At 55.5% G+C, this 13,281-nt stretch overlaps 1 protein-coding gene across 2 annotated transcripts in view; it reads left to right on the top strand.

The window, feature by feature from the left end:
* The first annotated feature begins 2,816 nt into the window (after nt 1-2,816).
* Nucleotides 2,817-13,281, top strand: part of CSNK1G2 (casein kinase 1 gamma 2) — a 42,190-nt gene continuing 31,725 nt past the window's right edge. For both annotated transcript variants that reach the window (XM_084220885.1, XM_084220886.1), the window contains exon 1: nt 2,817-2,925. The gene's annotated coding sequence lies outside the window, so the exon portion shown is untranslated. The remainder of the gene's footprint in view (nt 2,926-13,281) is intronic.

Genomic DNA, 13,281 nt, shown 5'->3' on the forward strand with positions numbered 1-13,281 from the left:
AGAGTTGGAGACAACACTCCAGGTGGGAATATGGAAATCACCATATTGTGGTGTCATACCCCAGCTCCACTCCATGGCAGATATTTAATCCTAGAAGAGCCATTCCTCCCACAGCTGTTGATGTGACATCTGCTGATCTCTGTGTCTTCCCAGTCTCCAAAGCCCTGTGCCAGGCTCCCCCTGCCTGGCCCTCACCATCCTTCTCTCTCTGACAGTGGATCCCTACAGCTGCTGCTGTGCCCTGATGTGTGGAGCATGAGGATGAATTGGATTTCCCTCAAATTCTTGCTCCAGGGCCTCAAAATCTGAGCATGAGGCACATTTGAAGCTCCTGCTCCAGCTGTTGCTCGAGCAGGCCCTTGGCACTTGGAATGAGGGGATTTTTTTTGCCTCTGCTGCAGGAGGACCGGGCAGGGTTTGTCAGGAATGGGGGTGGCTGTGCAGCCAAGCTCAGCCCCCCACCCTGAGTTCCCAAAAAGCTCTGGATTGCTGGCACCAGGGTGGGAGGGCTCTGGGAGGGCCTGGCTTTTCCTTTTCTCTGGTTCTTGCTGTGTTTCTGTCCCTCTGCAGTTCCAGCTGGGAAGGTGCTGCCACCCACCCTGGAGCATTCCTCGTTCTCCTGTGCAGTCCCAATGGTCCCTTTGTGTTGTCTGCTTGTGAATGAGCCCAAACTGTCTGGTGCACACAGGAGAGGGCCAGGGCTCCTGGCTGGATGATTTCCCAACAGAAATTCCCTGGATTTTCTTGCTCCCCGTGCTGGTTCTGTGGCATGAGCTGCTCGTGTCTCTGCAGGCCTTTGGCACACCGTGTGCTCACCGCTGGAGAGCTGCCTTCAAATAAAATCCAAACTCCTTTCTTCCCCCCTCTCCTGCTCCAGAGGGTGGTTCAATTCTCCAGCCAAATGCCTGAACAACTTGTGAGCTCTCAAAGTCTGTGAAATCACCATCAAACTGCAGAGTGGGGGGGGTGGGATGGGGCAGGTAGGAAAGGGAGGGTTCCAGGGTGGGTTTTACCCTCTCCAGGAGTGATTTTATCTTCCTCAGGGGTTATTTTATCCTCTCAAGGGGTGATTTTATCCTCTCCAGGGGCAGGACGTATGTCACAGCACCTCAGCACCCTCCTGAGCCAGGCACAACACAGGAGCAGCTGGAATTCATGTGTTCAGAATTTTCCTGATGCTCTAAAATCAGCTTTTTTTTTGTAGGAGCAAACACCCACAGGGAAAAGTCCTCCAGCCAAACGTTGTGGGGAGAGCTTTTCCCTGGAACATTTCTGTGACAGGAGAAGAACCAACTCAAGCAGTTGGAAATGCTGAAATGGGTACTTGGGGTAATGCTGTCCCCCAAACCCACACAAATTCATTCACCCATTTTGGGTAAATACTTTTGGGGTGCATCTGCTCCATGCTGTGGTGAAGGTGTGACCAGCAGGGTTGTGCAGGGGTGTCCCCTCCCTCCAGCCTTACACTGAAACCTCAGACTTGGGGGTTGAGAAAAAAGGGGTGAGAAGGAAATGATCCTCTGGCTGTGCCCTCTTTTGCTGAGGGAGCACTGGGATGGAGTGTTTGTCCCCAGGTGAGCAATCAGAAGAAAATGAAAGGCTTCAGGAGGTGGCAGTGGGGTCTGTGTCCCTGCTCAGGACACCTCACAGCAGGTGATCTCCAAAAATAAAATCTCAAAATTAAGGAAATCTCCAATTAGCAAACCAAAACCACTACACAAAATCAGTATTTCTGCCCAGTTCAAACTAAAACCTCCACACTGTCTCAGCAGATCCCAGTCCTGGAGCTCTGCTCCCTGCAAGGCAGTGCCTCTGTTTCCCTCAGAGTGGCTTTGCTTGGGGCTGATGTCCCCAAAAAGGTCACAATGCCTGTAAAATGCCACCCTGACTTCCCTCTGTCCCCACGGGGTGGGTGCCACAGCTGTGCCCCCTCTGCAGACCCCCAGTCTGCCCCCGAGGCTGCCCCAGAGGGCCTGGAGTGAGGATGGATGTGGGGATGAAGGAACTGTGCCCCAAAAAGGGGCTGGACCCCAGAGCAGGGTCTGTATCCAAACATGGGGGCTGTACCCCAAAACAGGGCTGTGCCCCAGAGCAAGGTCTGTATCTAACAGGGGCTGTACCCCAAAACAGGAGCTGTACCCCAAAACAACGTACCCCAAAACAGGAGCTTTACCCCAAAACAGGAGCTTTATCCCAAAACAAGGGGCTGCACCCCAAAACAGGAGCTTTACCCCAAAACAGGAGCTTTACCCCAAAACAGGAGCTGTACCCCAAAGCAGGGCTCACTGACATATGAGGGCCTGTCCCCTATAACTGGGTCTATACCCCCCATGCTGTTCCCTGCAACAGGCCCGTGCCCCACCTGGAGGACGGTGACATCCATATCGCGACAGCATCGCGATAACCCACACCAGAGCCACATCCATCAGTGGGGCCGGACCCTACAGGGCCCTCTATAGTGCGGTGTGCTCCCTGTGTGAGAGCCTCGCCCTCCGGCCCCGCAGGGCGCTGAGGGAGCGCGGGCCCTGTCGCGACAGCGGCGCTTGTCCCGACAGCGGCGCCAGGCAGCGCGGGGTTAACCGGAGCTGCCGTAAAGCGCGCGGCGCTGCCGCAAAGCCGCGCCGCCGCCTGCCGGCCGCTATTCCCGAACGCGCCCTACGCCAGCGCCGCTGCGCCGCCACCCTCGCGCCCGCTGCGCTTGCGCCGCGCTCCGCCCCGCGGCCCGTATTCACGAAGCGCGGTTGCGCCGCTGGCGCGCGGGCGCGCACGGGGGCGGCGCGGTTCGTACGCCGTTGGCGCAGCGCGGGCCGTACGCCGTTGGCGCAGCGGCGGAGGGGAGGCGAGCGGGGCCGGGCCGGGGGCGCCGCCATGGGGGAGCGGCCGCGGGGCAGCGGCGCCGCCGCCCGGCGCTGAGGGACCGCCGAGGTAACACCGGGGAAGCACCGGGGGACGGCGGGGGCCCTGCGGCCTCGGCTCCGCTCGGCCGGCAGCGGGGAGGGGCGGCCGGGCCGGGCGGCGCCGCGGGCGGGGGCGGCGGGGCCGGGGCGGTGGCGGGGGGGGTTAAGCGGCGGGAGGGGCCCGGAGGGAGGAGGGGGCTGTGGGGGTCGCGGGGCTGCCGGGGGAGGCCCCGGCTCGGCCTAGGGAGGTCGCCGGGTGGTGGGGCTGAGGGGGGGTCGGTCTGGGCCGGGGGAGAGTGGAGGGCTTTGGGGGTCACGTTGGGATCGGGGGTCCGGGAGGCTTCGGGGTCGCGTTGGGGTCAGGCTGGGTCGGGCTGTGAGAGCCCAGGGCCGCCTCGCCCCGTCCCCTCCCGGCCGTGCCTGTTCTGTGGCCCCGGGGAAGGGCTGCGAGCCCCCGGTGCCCCCGAGGCCGGGCGGGCGGCGGAGATGGGGTCGGATGGTCCCCGCCGTGTCCCCTCGGCCCGCAGCATGCCCGGCCTGCCCGAGCCTCGCAGGATGTTGGCTCCTTTGTATGTGGCTTTCCTCTCTCCAGAGGGCTTGGGAAGTGTTTATTTGGGGAAAGGACCGTGCTGAACCTGGTATTTAAAACGGCTTTTTTTTCTTCAGCGAAGCGGGTGAGGATGAATGCGAGAAAAGGGAAAAGTGCCCTCCCCCTCCTGCCCCCAGCAGACAGGAACCGACTTGAGCTGTTCGGAGGAGCGGCTCTGCCGGGGAGGCCCGTGGCTCCTGTCGCTGGCTGGCAGGAGGGAGCTGAGCCAGGGCTCTGCATCTCGGGGAGCAAACAACGGGAAGTTGTGGGGATGGTCAGGAAGGTGCCTTTTCTTTTGTGTGCTGGGCAGCATGAAGACTTGCTGTGTTTGGTGTAAAGTTAAAAAGCAAAGTTTCACAAACCCCTTTTGAGTTGCCGTGATATCAGTCCGTTCCAAACAGTTCAAGTTAGCCTGGACCCGGGTTGAAAGGTGTGTAAAACCTTTGGAAGTTGCCTCCTTAACTAATCTGTTTGTTTCCCTTCCACACAACAAGTGGTTGGAGGTGTGGAAGTGCATTCTGAGGGGTGTGTGAGTTCACCTGCCAGCCAGGCTGCCCTGTCAGGCTGCCACACACAGTGTGTCCCCATCTCCCCACGGCCAGCACACAGGTTTAAAAATTGGGCCTTATGTAACAGATTGGAGCGAACGTTTGGTGTTTGCCAGTGGTCTGACAAAGAATTGCTGCAAATTAGGGCAGGAGGCCTCCATGGGGAGCCTTTGCCGTGGCAGGATAGGCTTGGCTGCTGTGAGGAACTTGCCAAAGATTTGTTGGTTTTGTTTTAATTTGGTACGTTGCAGATAGGGACGTTGTTTGGTCAGTGTTTTATCACTCTTGAGCAGCTTTGGGGTGCTGGGAGGGTTGTGGTGCTGACTGGTCCAACACCAGCATGCTCAGGTCTGTGGGAACGTGACATCTGGGGGCCCTCAGATCCCTCAGCCTGGAGAGGTGCTTTAGGGTTTGATCTCCTCCTCACTAGCTGACAGCTCTGTGAGGCATTATAAATCAGTTTAAATTCACTTGTGTCACTCCTTTGCCAAAGCAGCAGCTGCTCCGCTTTGCCCCTGCATCCACGGGGTGCAGCTGGTGTGGTTTGCAGGGCAGAGCTGGTGTCCAGCAGCTTCCCCAGGCACTCTGGATGGAGCTGTGTGCTCTGTGTCCAGCAGCTTCCCCGATGGAGCTGTGTGCTCTGCCCTTGCAGCGTGGTGCGTGTGCTGCTCTGGGTGCAGCTCCTGGCCCTGGTGGCTCAGCAGGTTCCTGGTGCTGCTCTCGGAGCAGCCTCACAGTGCCCCTCGTTTTGTATTCCGTGTCAGAGCTCCTGTGCAGCCGGGCTGTTGTCAAAACTGTTAATACGGGAGTGACTCAGCGGATCAATGGGAATGACATGAGGGTTGTGCTCGTGGACAATCAGTGTTTCCTCCCCCCCTCCAGCCCCACTGGGCTGGAAGACACAACGTCTGAGAGCAGCTGCCAATAAACCTCTCTGCTGGACTGGGGCCTGGCTGTGCTCTGGAGCTGTCTCCCCCTGCCCACCCCCTTCCCCGTTGTTTTCCTAGCTAGGAGGAGCTGGGATGAGCTGTGCTGGAGCAGCACTCCTGTGCTTGGCTGTGCTTCCAGGTGTGTGCCTGGCCCTTGATCCGGGGCACTGCTGCAAGCCCAGGGTGGGTAGGAAGCTGTTTATCTCTGCCTTCAGACAGGAACTGCAGCTCCACAGGCACTAAAGGCTTGGTGGGAGGGATGAGGGAAGCCTTGGGTGAGCAGCAACCCCCGATGTGCTGTTGTGGGGTTTGCAGGAGAGCTGCAGCCCCTGGGCTGGGAAGGAGACCCTCCCCTCGCTCTGCAGGGCCAGGCACTGTAGGGTTTGGTAGCAGAGGGCAGTGGCCTGGTTTGCCCTGTGCTACTCGTGGGACTTCCAACAGCAGTTTGAGGAGTCAGACCTTCTTCCCTTGTAGTGCTGCTGAGCAGGAGCAGACTTGGGTGCCAGCACAGGAGCTTCCTTCGTGTGTTTGCCACGGCTTTTTGCTGAGAGCCTGTGGGAACAGCTCTGCCCACAGCCCTGTAATTGGGCTGTGACTGGGCAGACGTGGCTCCTTGTGGGTGCAGTGAGAAGCTGTGAACCTGAGTTTCCTTCCTTGGCCCAGACATGGTGTGAGCAGGAGTCTGCTTCTGTCCAGCTCTACCTGTGAGCTGGGAGGGAGAGCAGGTCCCAGCAGCTCTGGGGTTCTGCAGGAGAACAAGTCATCTTCCTGTTAGAAAAGCTGTGTGAATAGTTTTGGGGTTTCATGAGAAGCTGTTTCTACTTCCTGCTGGCAGTTGCTGTCTCTGGTAGATTCATCTCTGTAGAGAAGCAACAGCTTTGGTTGTGAGGGAGGTAAAAAGGTGATTTTCTGCTGGGGTAGCTGAGTGTGGAGCATCAAGGTCCTCTGTCAGACTCCCTGATTCACACCAGCTGCCCTCCTCCTGAAGAATTCTAAATTCCTGGCCAGGCTGTAGCCCTGCAGCCCTTCCTGTGGGCAGCCCCTCCCTTGCGTGTTACATTGATGCATTATTTCTAATAACTGGCTTGGAAAAAGCAGCCTGTGCATCAGGAACTGGCGTGACAGGACAAGGAGGAATGGCTTCCCCCTGACAGAGGGCAGGGTTAGATGGATATTGGGAGGAAATTCCTGGTTGTGGCAGTGGTGAGGCCCTGGCACAAGTTGCCCAGAGTAGCTGTGGCTGCCCTGACCCTGGAAGTTCCAAGGCCAGGTTGGATCAAAGGAGCACCCTGGACTAGTGCAAAGCATCTCTGCCAGTGGCAGGTGATGGAACTGGATGAGCTCTAGGCTCCCTTCCAACCCAAACCATTCTGTGATTCTATTCTGAGGTGTTCCAGCACGCCCCTGCCTTGTCTGTCCTATCCTGTGAGGTCCCTAGGTGACACCTGTGGTGCTCAGAGCTGTGACCCCCCCCCACCAATCCCTCACGTCCCCCCAACCCAATGGGGGCAGGAGGGAGAGTGGTGAGTGGCTGTAAAACTGCAGGACGTCTCTCTGCCTTCCACTTGTTGCCTTCAGAGCATGCAGCAGCAGATCAGCACCCACCATGAGCCCTGTGTGGTGTAGGAAATGGCTCTTCAGGTAAGCTGAAACTTCTAGGTAAGGCTTTGCAGGGTGTTTCGAAATGCTACATGGAGCAGGAAGTCTCTGGTTTCATCCACCACCCACAGTAAGAAGGGTTTGCTCCTGCAGTAGAGGAATTCAATTAGTTCTGTAAAGACTTTAAATTGGTTTCTTTGGCTTCAGTGAGATGGTGAATAGAAGTTCACTGTCTCCAGGAGGATCTCCCAGTGCTATGGAGTCTGTGTTCTGCTGGGAGGTTGGTGGCAGGGGCCTTTCCAAGCACTGCCCTTATGTCACCTGCCTGCCCCACTGCATCAGGCCCCTGGCACTTGATGTGTACAGCAGAATCATCCTGACTTGTAGGAAACACAGCTCCTGAGGCCTTGTGGTGACAGTGAAACCAGCTGCTCTCACAGCCCTGTCCATGAAAGGCTTGCACTGAGATGGTGACATGGGGCAGGCCCAAAGTCCTGCCCAGCGAGCTCCAGCTGAGCTGACCCCAGGCTGGGGAAGGGTCCCTGTGCCACAGGCAGCAGAAACACATCCTCTGGTGCCTGGGGACCGTGCTCTGAGTGAAAGCTGAGCAGTGCTGTGTGTTGTTCAGTGTCTGCAGGGCAGGGGTGGCAGTAAGTTGGATGTGAGAGCAGGATTTGGGATGAGGCAAGACACTGTTGCCTTGGAAATAAGGTGCTCGTTGGCCTCCCAGGGTGCTGGACTCTGGAGGAAAGGAGCGTTAATTTTTGAGTGATTCATTTTTACATGTCCACCAAGCAAAGAATGTCCTGTAGCCCTTTGTTACTTAATGTTATATAATGCTTTTTAATGAGGCAGGCCTGGCCTTTGCTTTCCCAGTGGTGAATGAGACAGTTGGCAGGTGATGCACGGGCTTTGTCACCCTGAGAGGGATGTTCTTAAGTTAATAAACAGGGGTTAAGGTTGAGCTTGAACTTGGATTTTGTGCAGCTTTCCTTTGGAAGAGCTTTGCAGCCCTGCAGCTGAGCAGTTTGTGCAGCAGGAGTGGTGCTGGGAGGGGTGTGGGGGTTCCCTGGGAGCACAGCCAAGTCTCTGGGGGTTTATTCGTCTTCCCAGGCTGGGGGCTGCAGTCTTGCTAAGAGGGGCTGCTTGGGTGTGGGTGGCTGAACGATGGGCTCAAAAAGGTCAGTGGAAATCTAATTTAAACCCGAACAGAGCTGTGTTTGTGCTACAAAAGCTCCATTCTTGCAGGCTCTGTCCTTGCCCAATGTTTTCAGGTAAAAAAATCTTGCTGCTTTTGAGGTAGCACCGAGGTACAAACAACAAAGCAAAAAAACCTTTTCTCGTATCCTTTTTTTAGCAGGGACTGTTGGCAGTGATGAAGTTTATACTCTGCTTGGTTTCCCTGGTTTGATGTGGGGAGAGGATGGTGCTTTCCAGCAACTTCTGTGCCGTATGTGTGGGCGAGGGGCAAGCTGAGGCTTTTCTGGAATCCCCTCGCCCCCAGCTCTGCCGATTCCTCTCATCCCAAAGGCAATGCTGGTTTGAGTAGGTCTGGCTTTGGTGGTGCCAAGTACAGGGAATGTTAAGGAAGGACTCAGTTGCTGGGAGCAGAGGTGGGGTCCCTGTCCTGGAAGGGGCTGCTCAGAGCCAGGATCTGAAGAGCTGCAGTTGCCTCTGGGAGTGTGGGGTCAAGTGTGCTGTAGGATGAGGAGGTGTTGGTGCTGACAGGTACAGGCTGGTCTCTGCCTTGAGCCTTGGGAATTCCTGCTCAAACTTGCTGGAGCTCGTCCCTCCATGGGCTTCGGTGGCTGGGGAGGGAATAGGAAGTGCTCAGAGCTTTAACGTTTCCTCCAGGGTGACTTGCAGCTGGTTTTAAACCCACACTGTTTTCAGAGGGGTATCTGTCTCATCAGGGGACCTCCCTGAGAGGTTGTCAGAAGGCCCAGCAGATTCCCCAGCCTGAAGTGCCATCATAAGTGTCTTGGGAAGGAATTAGAGAGGAATTCCAGCATAGCAGACCATCAGAGCTCTCATGGGGGATGTTGCCAGGAGCAGCTCTCCACTGCTTAGCCCTCTCCTGCCTCCCAGGGCTGCTCAGAGCTGTAAGAGCTGAGCAAGGTGCTCCTGAGCTTACAGGGTCCACAGGAGAGGGAAAGGGAAGCTTATTTAACACAGCCCATGCTGAATTTAGCAGGAAGTAGAACAAACCTGTGAGTGTCACTGGGTGTGTACCACATCTGTGCCATGTAACTTTTCTCAGGGTAACTGTTGAGGTGTTTTCTGGAGAAGCAGCAGGCAGAGCCCTGGTGTTGGAGCAGACTCTGGTTTGGGGTGGTTTTGGCAGGGGTTCTGTGGGACCTGCCTGCAGTAGGGCTGATGGAGCAGCCAAGCTCAGGTTTGGATCATCAGCAGCATCTAGATGTCACAGAGCTGCTCTGGAGTGCAACAAACCTGGCTCTGCAGGGCTCAGCTCTGCTCCCCTGATCCATGTGGGAAGTGCCCATGACATCCCAGGACCTGAGTGCTTCCAGGCTTTTGGTACTGACCTTTCTTTTTCCTCCTTACCCTTCCCTCTCCCTTTTACTGTGCTGCCATCTCTCTGACTGCTCTCCTGCCTTGCTGGGATGTTTTCTTAGGAGAGCCAGCACGTCTGTCAGGGGCTGGGCTGCCTGCAGAGCAGGAACAGCCTGGAGCATCCTCTGCGCTGAGGAACTGGGCATGGCTGGATGGAGAGGTGGGCACCCTTGGGAATGCTGTTGGTGCAGCCAGAGGCAGCAGCACAAGGTGTGCAAATGCCCTGGGTGGCACCCATGGTTCCCAGCAGGTCTTCTCCTGTGTCTCTCTGAGGATAAATAATCACAGACCTGGAAATGAGACTCAGACTGGTCCTGTGCCCGGTGCAGAGGATGCACTGCAGCAGCCTTGGCTGAGTGACAGCAGACACCCGAGGTGTGAGAAAGCACGACTAGGGACAGTTCCCACTGCTGCTTGTGGTCCTGGCAGGGGACTTGCAGAGCCTGAAATCTGACTGATCCCAAGAGAAGAGTGTAACACTCAGTGCTTTGCTCCTATTTTTGTTCAGAGCCAGAAATCAAAGTCCAGAGCGGTGCTTCTCCAGCCAGAATCATTGAAAGGCACTTGTTGTTGTTTTAGGGCCAATATTTAACTTGTGCCTTCCATGAGGAATGCCTGTTAGACTCCAAATATTTGCCTTAAGGAAGAAGTTTGAGGGAAGAATGTCCAGTGCTGGCAGGGAAGCAGGAGGAATTCAGGAAATGAGTTGAAGTCTGTGCATGTCCAGGTGTGTGTGGCACAGCCTGTGTTCCCTCTGGCACAGCCCTGGCAGGTAGGAGGCAGCTCTGGCTGAGCTGTGGTGTGGAATGGCTGGGAGGAAATGTTTGTGTGCTCCAGCGCTGGAGCACAGGGCGTGTCTGCTCCCTCAGCCCCAGTCCTGCGCTGCCAAGGGGATTTAAAGGCACAGGCTGGGAGCTGCTCTCCAGCTGGGGCTGGTGTGGGCAGCCAGGCTGAACTTCCTGATAAAAGCAGCTTATCAGAAAAGAAATGCCTCACTGCTTTTGCTTTCACTGTGGCCTGTGGTGGCAAGGGTTCATTAGCTGTGAAATCCTCTGCTGTGGATCCTGCTAATGGCAGGATTTCCCATTCCCTGGGCTGGCTTGATGAGGTGCTCCTGGCTTCTCCTCACCTTTCAGTGTGATCCTTCACCTTTCTGTGTGATCCTTCTCACAGGGTGCCCCAAAAAATCAACTAAAGCCTGCTGCTGGTTCAGTGCTGAGCTTGTCCCACATTTCTCCCAGGGAGAGCAGCTGAACGGGGCTGCGTGCTGGTGGATGTCAGAGTTTGGGTCAGGGTTTGGTGGCATCTCATGGTGTGTGAGGACACAGGGATTGACAGGAGCCTGATCCTCTTCCCAGCCCCTCTCTGCACACAGGGCAGGTGAGGAATTCTGCCTGGGAAGTCTGGGCTTCCTTAGCTCCATGGTAACCCTCTGCCCTGACTTGTCATGCTCTGTGCTGTTGATTGGATGGTTTTGGCTGGGCTTGACTGTTTTACGCCTGGATACAGAGAAAACATGTTTCCTCTTGAAGCAAAACCAAAGGCATGTGAGACTGCTTGCAAGGGGAAGGCTCTGCCTGGGCTCTTGTGGCCAGAGATCAGCACAGCTCTGAAAGGTTGGGAACTTCTTTGTGCCAGTGTGGCAAAGGGCTTACAAGCAGCCCTTGGGCCCAGCCAGAGCATGGCTCTGGCTCTTAGTCACAGTTTTGGTGCTGGGGAAGCAGAGAGGAGTGAGAGCCCCATCCAGCTTGGAGGACAGTGGGATGCTGGGCAGCTGTGGGAAGTCTTGGTCTCTTTCCATAATGAGAGTTGATGGGTTTAGGGCCACAAATTGGCTGCCTAATGAATGAGGGAGCCAGGGGAGCTGTATCCTGTCTGCAGGGGTTGAAAGAGGTGATGTAGACTAGGAACATGAGTAATTAACTCAAAAAAAAAAAAAAAGGAGAATTTGGGGTTTTGGATGGAAGTGTGTACTAGAGAAGGGTGAACGTGTGTTGGCTGGGATTTCTGGGACAAACCAGAGAAGTGAGAGCCCAGAAATGAGGGAGAAAGGACAGTCTGTTCGTGCAAATAATGTTCCAGGTATTAATAGCAGCAAGATGAAATGGGTCCTCCTGGGGGTGTATCCTACATATTCCTTCGTGGGAATGGACCCTCTGATTTTATAAATTAAGCCCTTTGTGTAGGGTTGAAAGAAGCAGGTAAGGGGAAGGGAGGAACCAGCAAGGTTGCAGTGGGTGTAGCTGTTTGAGAGAGTCTTTGGGATGAACCCCTTGAAATATTCCTTTCCCAGTGCACAGCACCACCTCTTCAGCTGTAGTCAGTCCTGTGCTCTTCCTGTTTCAGTCCTGGCCTTCTCATCCCCTGCAAAATACACAGGTGGAGGATGAGAAACCCTTTGGGATGTGCCTTTCTGATATGGAGGTTGGTGCAAACCAGACCAAATTCTTAATCCACAAAGCTGTCCCAGTGCTTAATAAAGGGTTGTGAGGCTGATCCTCTGTGTGAGGGATGGAGGAGTGAAAATATCCTGCACAGCTTGTGGTGTGACCAGCAGTGGGATGTAGGTCTCTGGTCCCTGTTTTGAAACTTATCCCTCTCTGCAAGGCCGGAGACTGGGATGCTTGCTGGGCCTTAGGAATTTGTCCCAGTTAGTCTCCAGTTAGTTGTGAATCACTGTTCTCTATCCTCTTTTTTCTCAGAGATCACAGATGCTTCCATGCCCATCTGTGAAATAAGCAGGTCACTTCCATACCTTTGAGAGGTTGCAAGGAAAGCTGTCATGGATTGAGCTGCTGATGGTCCTGTAGTAGAGGGGGTGGGAAGATGAACGCCTCGTGGATCACTCACTGCTTCCCTCAAGCTGCTGCTGGCTCTTGCAGGGAAGCTGATGGATGTTGTCATGCCACAGACCATCCCTCTGCCCCAGTTATTCTGCAGGAAACATGGTGCTACTCTTTGCTCCTCGTGGTCTGGGCTGTGGGTCCTGCCTGTGGCCCTGGAATGCTGTCCCTGCTGGGTGGCTGTCCCTGCTGGAGAGGAGAGCTGGGAGCCAGGGCAGCAGCAAGTCAGCTCCTGCTCCTCTGCAGCAGGGAAGTGCTTTTGGTGTCTCAGCACACAGAATTTGACAGTTCTTTGGGGAGAGGTTTCCCAGGTAGCCCCACTGGATGTTTACCCATCCCTCCCCTCTTGTTCTCCCCAAATCTGTACGGTTTGGCAGTCATTTGAGGGGAAATGTGTGGGGCTTGGAGCAGCCTCGGGAAGAAAGCAGGGGGAAAAATATGGGACAGCTCAGCTTGGCAGAGCTGCAGCTCTGCCACCCAGAAATGGAAACAGCCCTTGTCACCAGTGGGAATGACATCCCTTCCACCCACCCTGCTCTGGGACTCTTCAGGACAAGGGACCTGCTCTGGAGCAAAGGGACTGGGCTGGGACAGAGCTGGGCTGGTGGTGCTCCCCCTTTCTCTGTGACCTTAGGAGAGGTGAGGAAGTTGTGATTAACTGTAGTTTGGTAATTGAAGGAATAACTGGATCCAGGCACCCCTTTTTTATCCTTGCCTTGCTTTGCAAAAGGCCACCCCAGATCTGCCAGTGCAGCTGCTTCCTAACCTGGTTCTGTCAAAAGGATATGGGTTAAGGGAAAAAAAAATCCTACAATTAAAAGTGTTTCTGCCAACCCAGATCCTGCTGACAGAAAAGGGGTTGGGAGTGCTACACATGACAGGAGGCCAAGCAGATCTGTGCAGAGTGACAGTCCCCAGATGGCTGAGGAGCAGGGAACCCTGCTGGCACACGCAGCTCGGGCCTTTGGCAGCCAGGCCGGAATTGTTCCGAATCCACTGAGTTGGACTCTTTGTGGGTCTGTTTCCCCCTTTAAACTGTAGCTGGTGTGTGCATGGCTCATAGAAAGCAGCTTCCAGAATACTCAATTTGCCCCTTGCCCCCATTCCTTATGGGATGAGTAGCTATCCCACATCTTGGAGGTGGGAGGTGAAACTGTGGTTTTCATTCCTCCAGTGCTGCGTGTTGTCTCTGCCTCTTCCTCCCCTGGTCCCAGGCAGGGAAGAAACTGCTGCTTGAAGTACTGGGCAAATCTGTGTCACAGCTCTTGCCCATGGGAAGTGATCACAGAATCCCAGAATCAC

Source organism: Fringilla coelebs, assembly GCF_963513975.1.
Source record: "Fringilla coelebs genome assembly, chromosome: 24".
In the NCBI taxonomy this organism is placed as follows: Eukaryota; Metazoa; Chordata; class Aves; order Passeriformes; family Fringillidae; genus Fringilla; species Fringilla coelebs.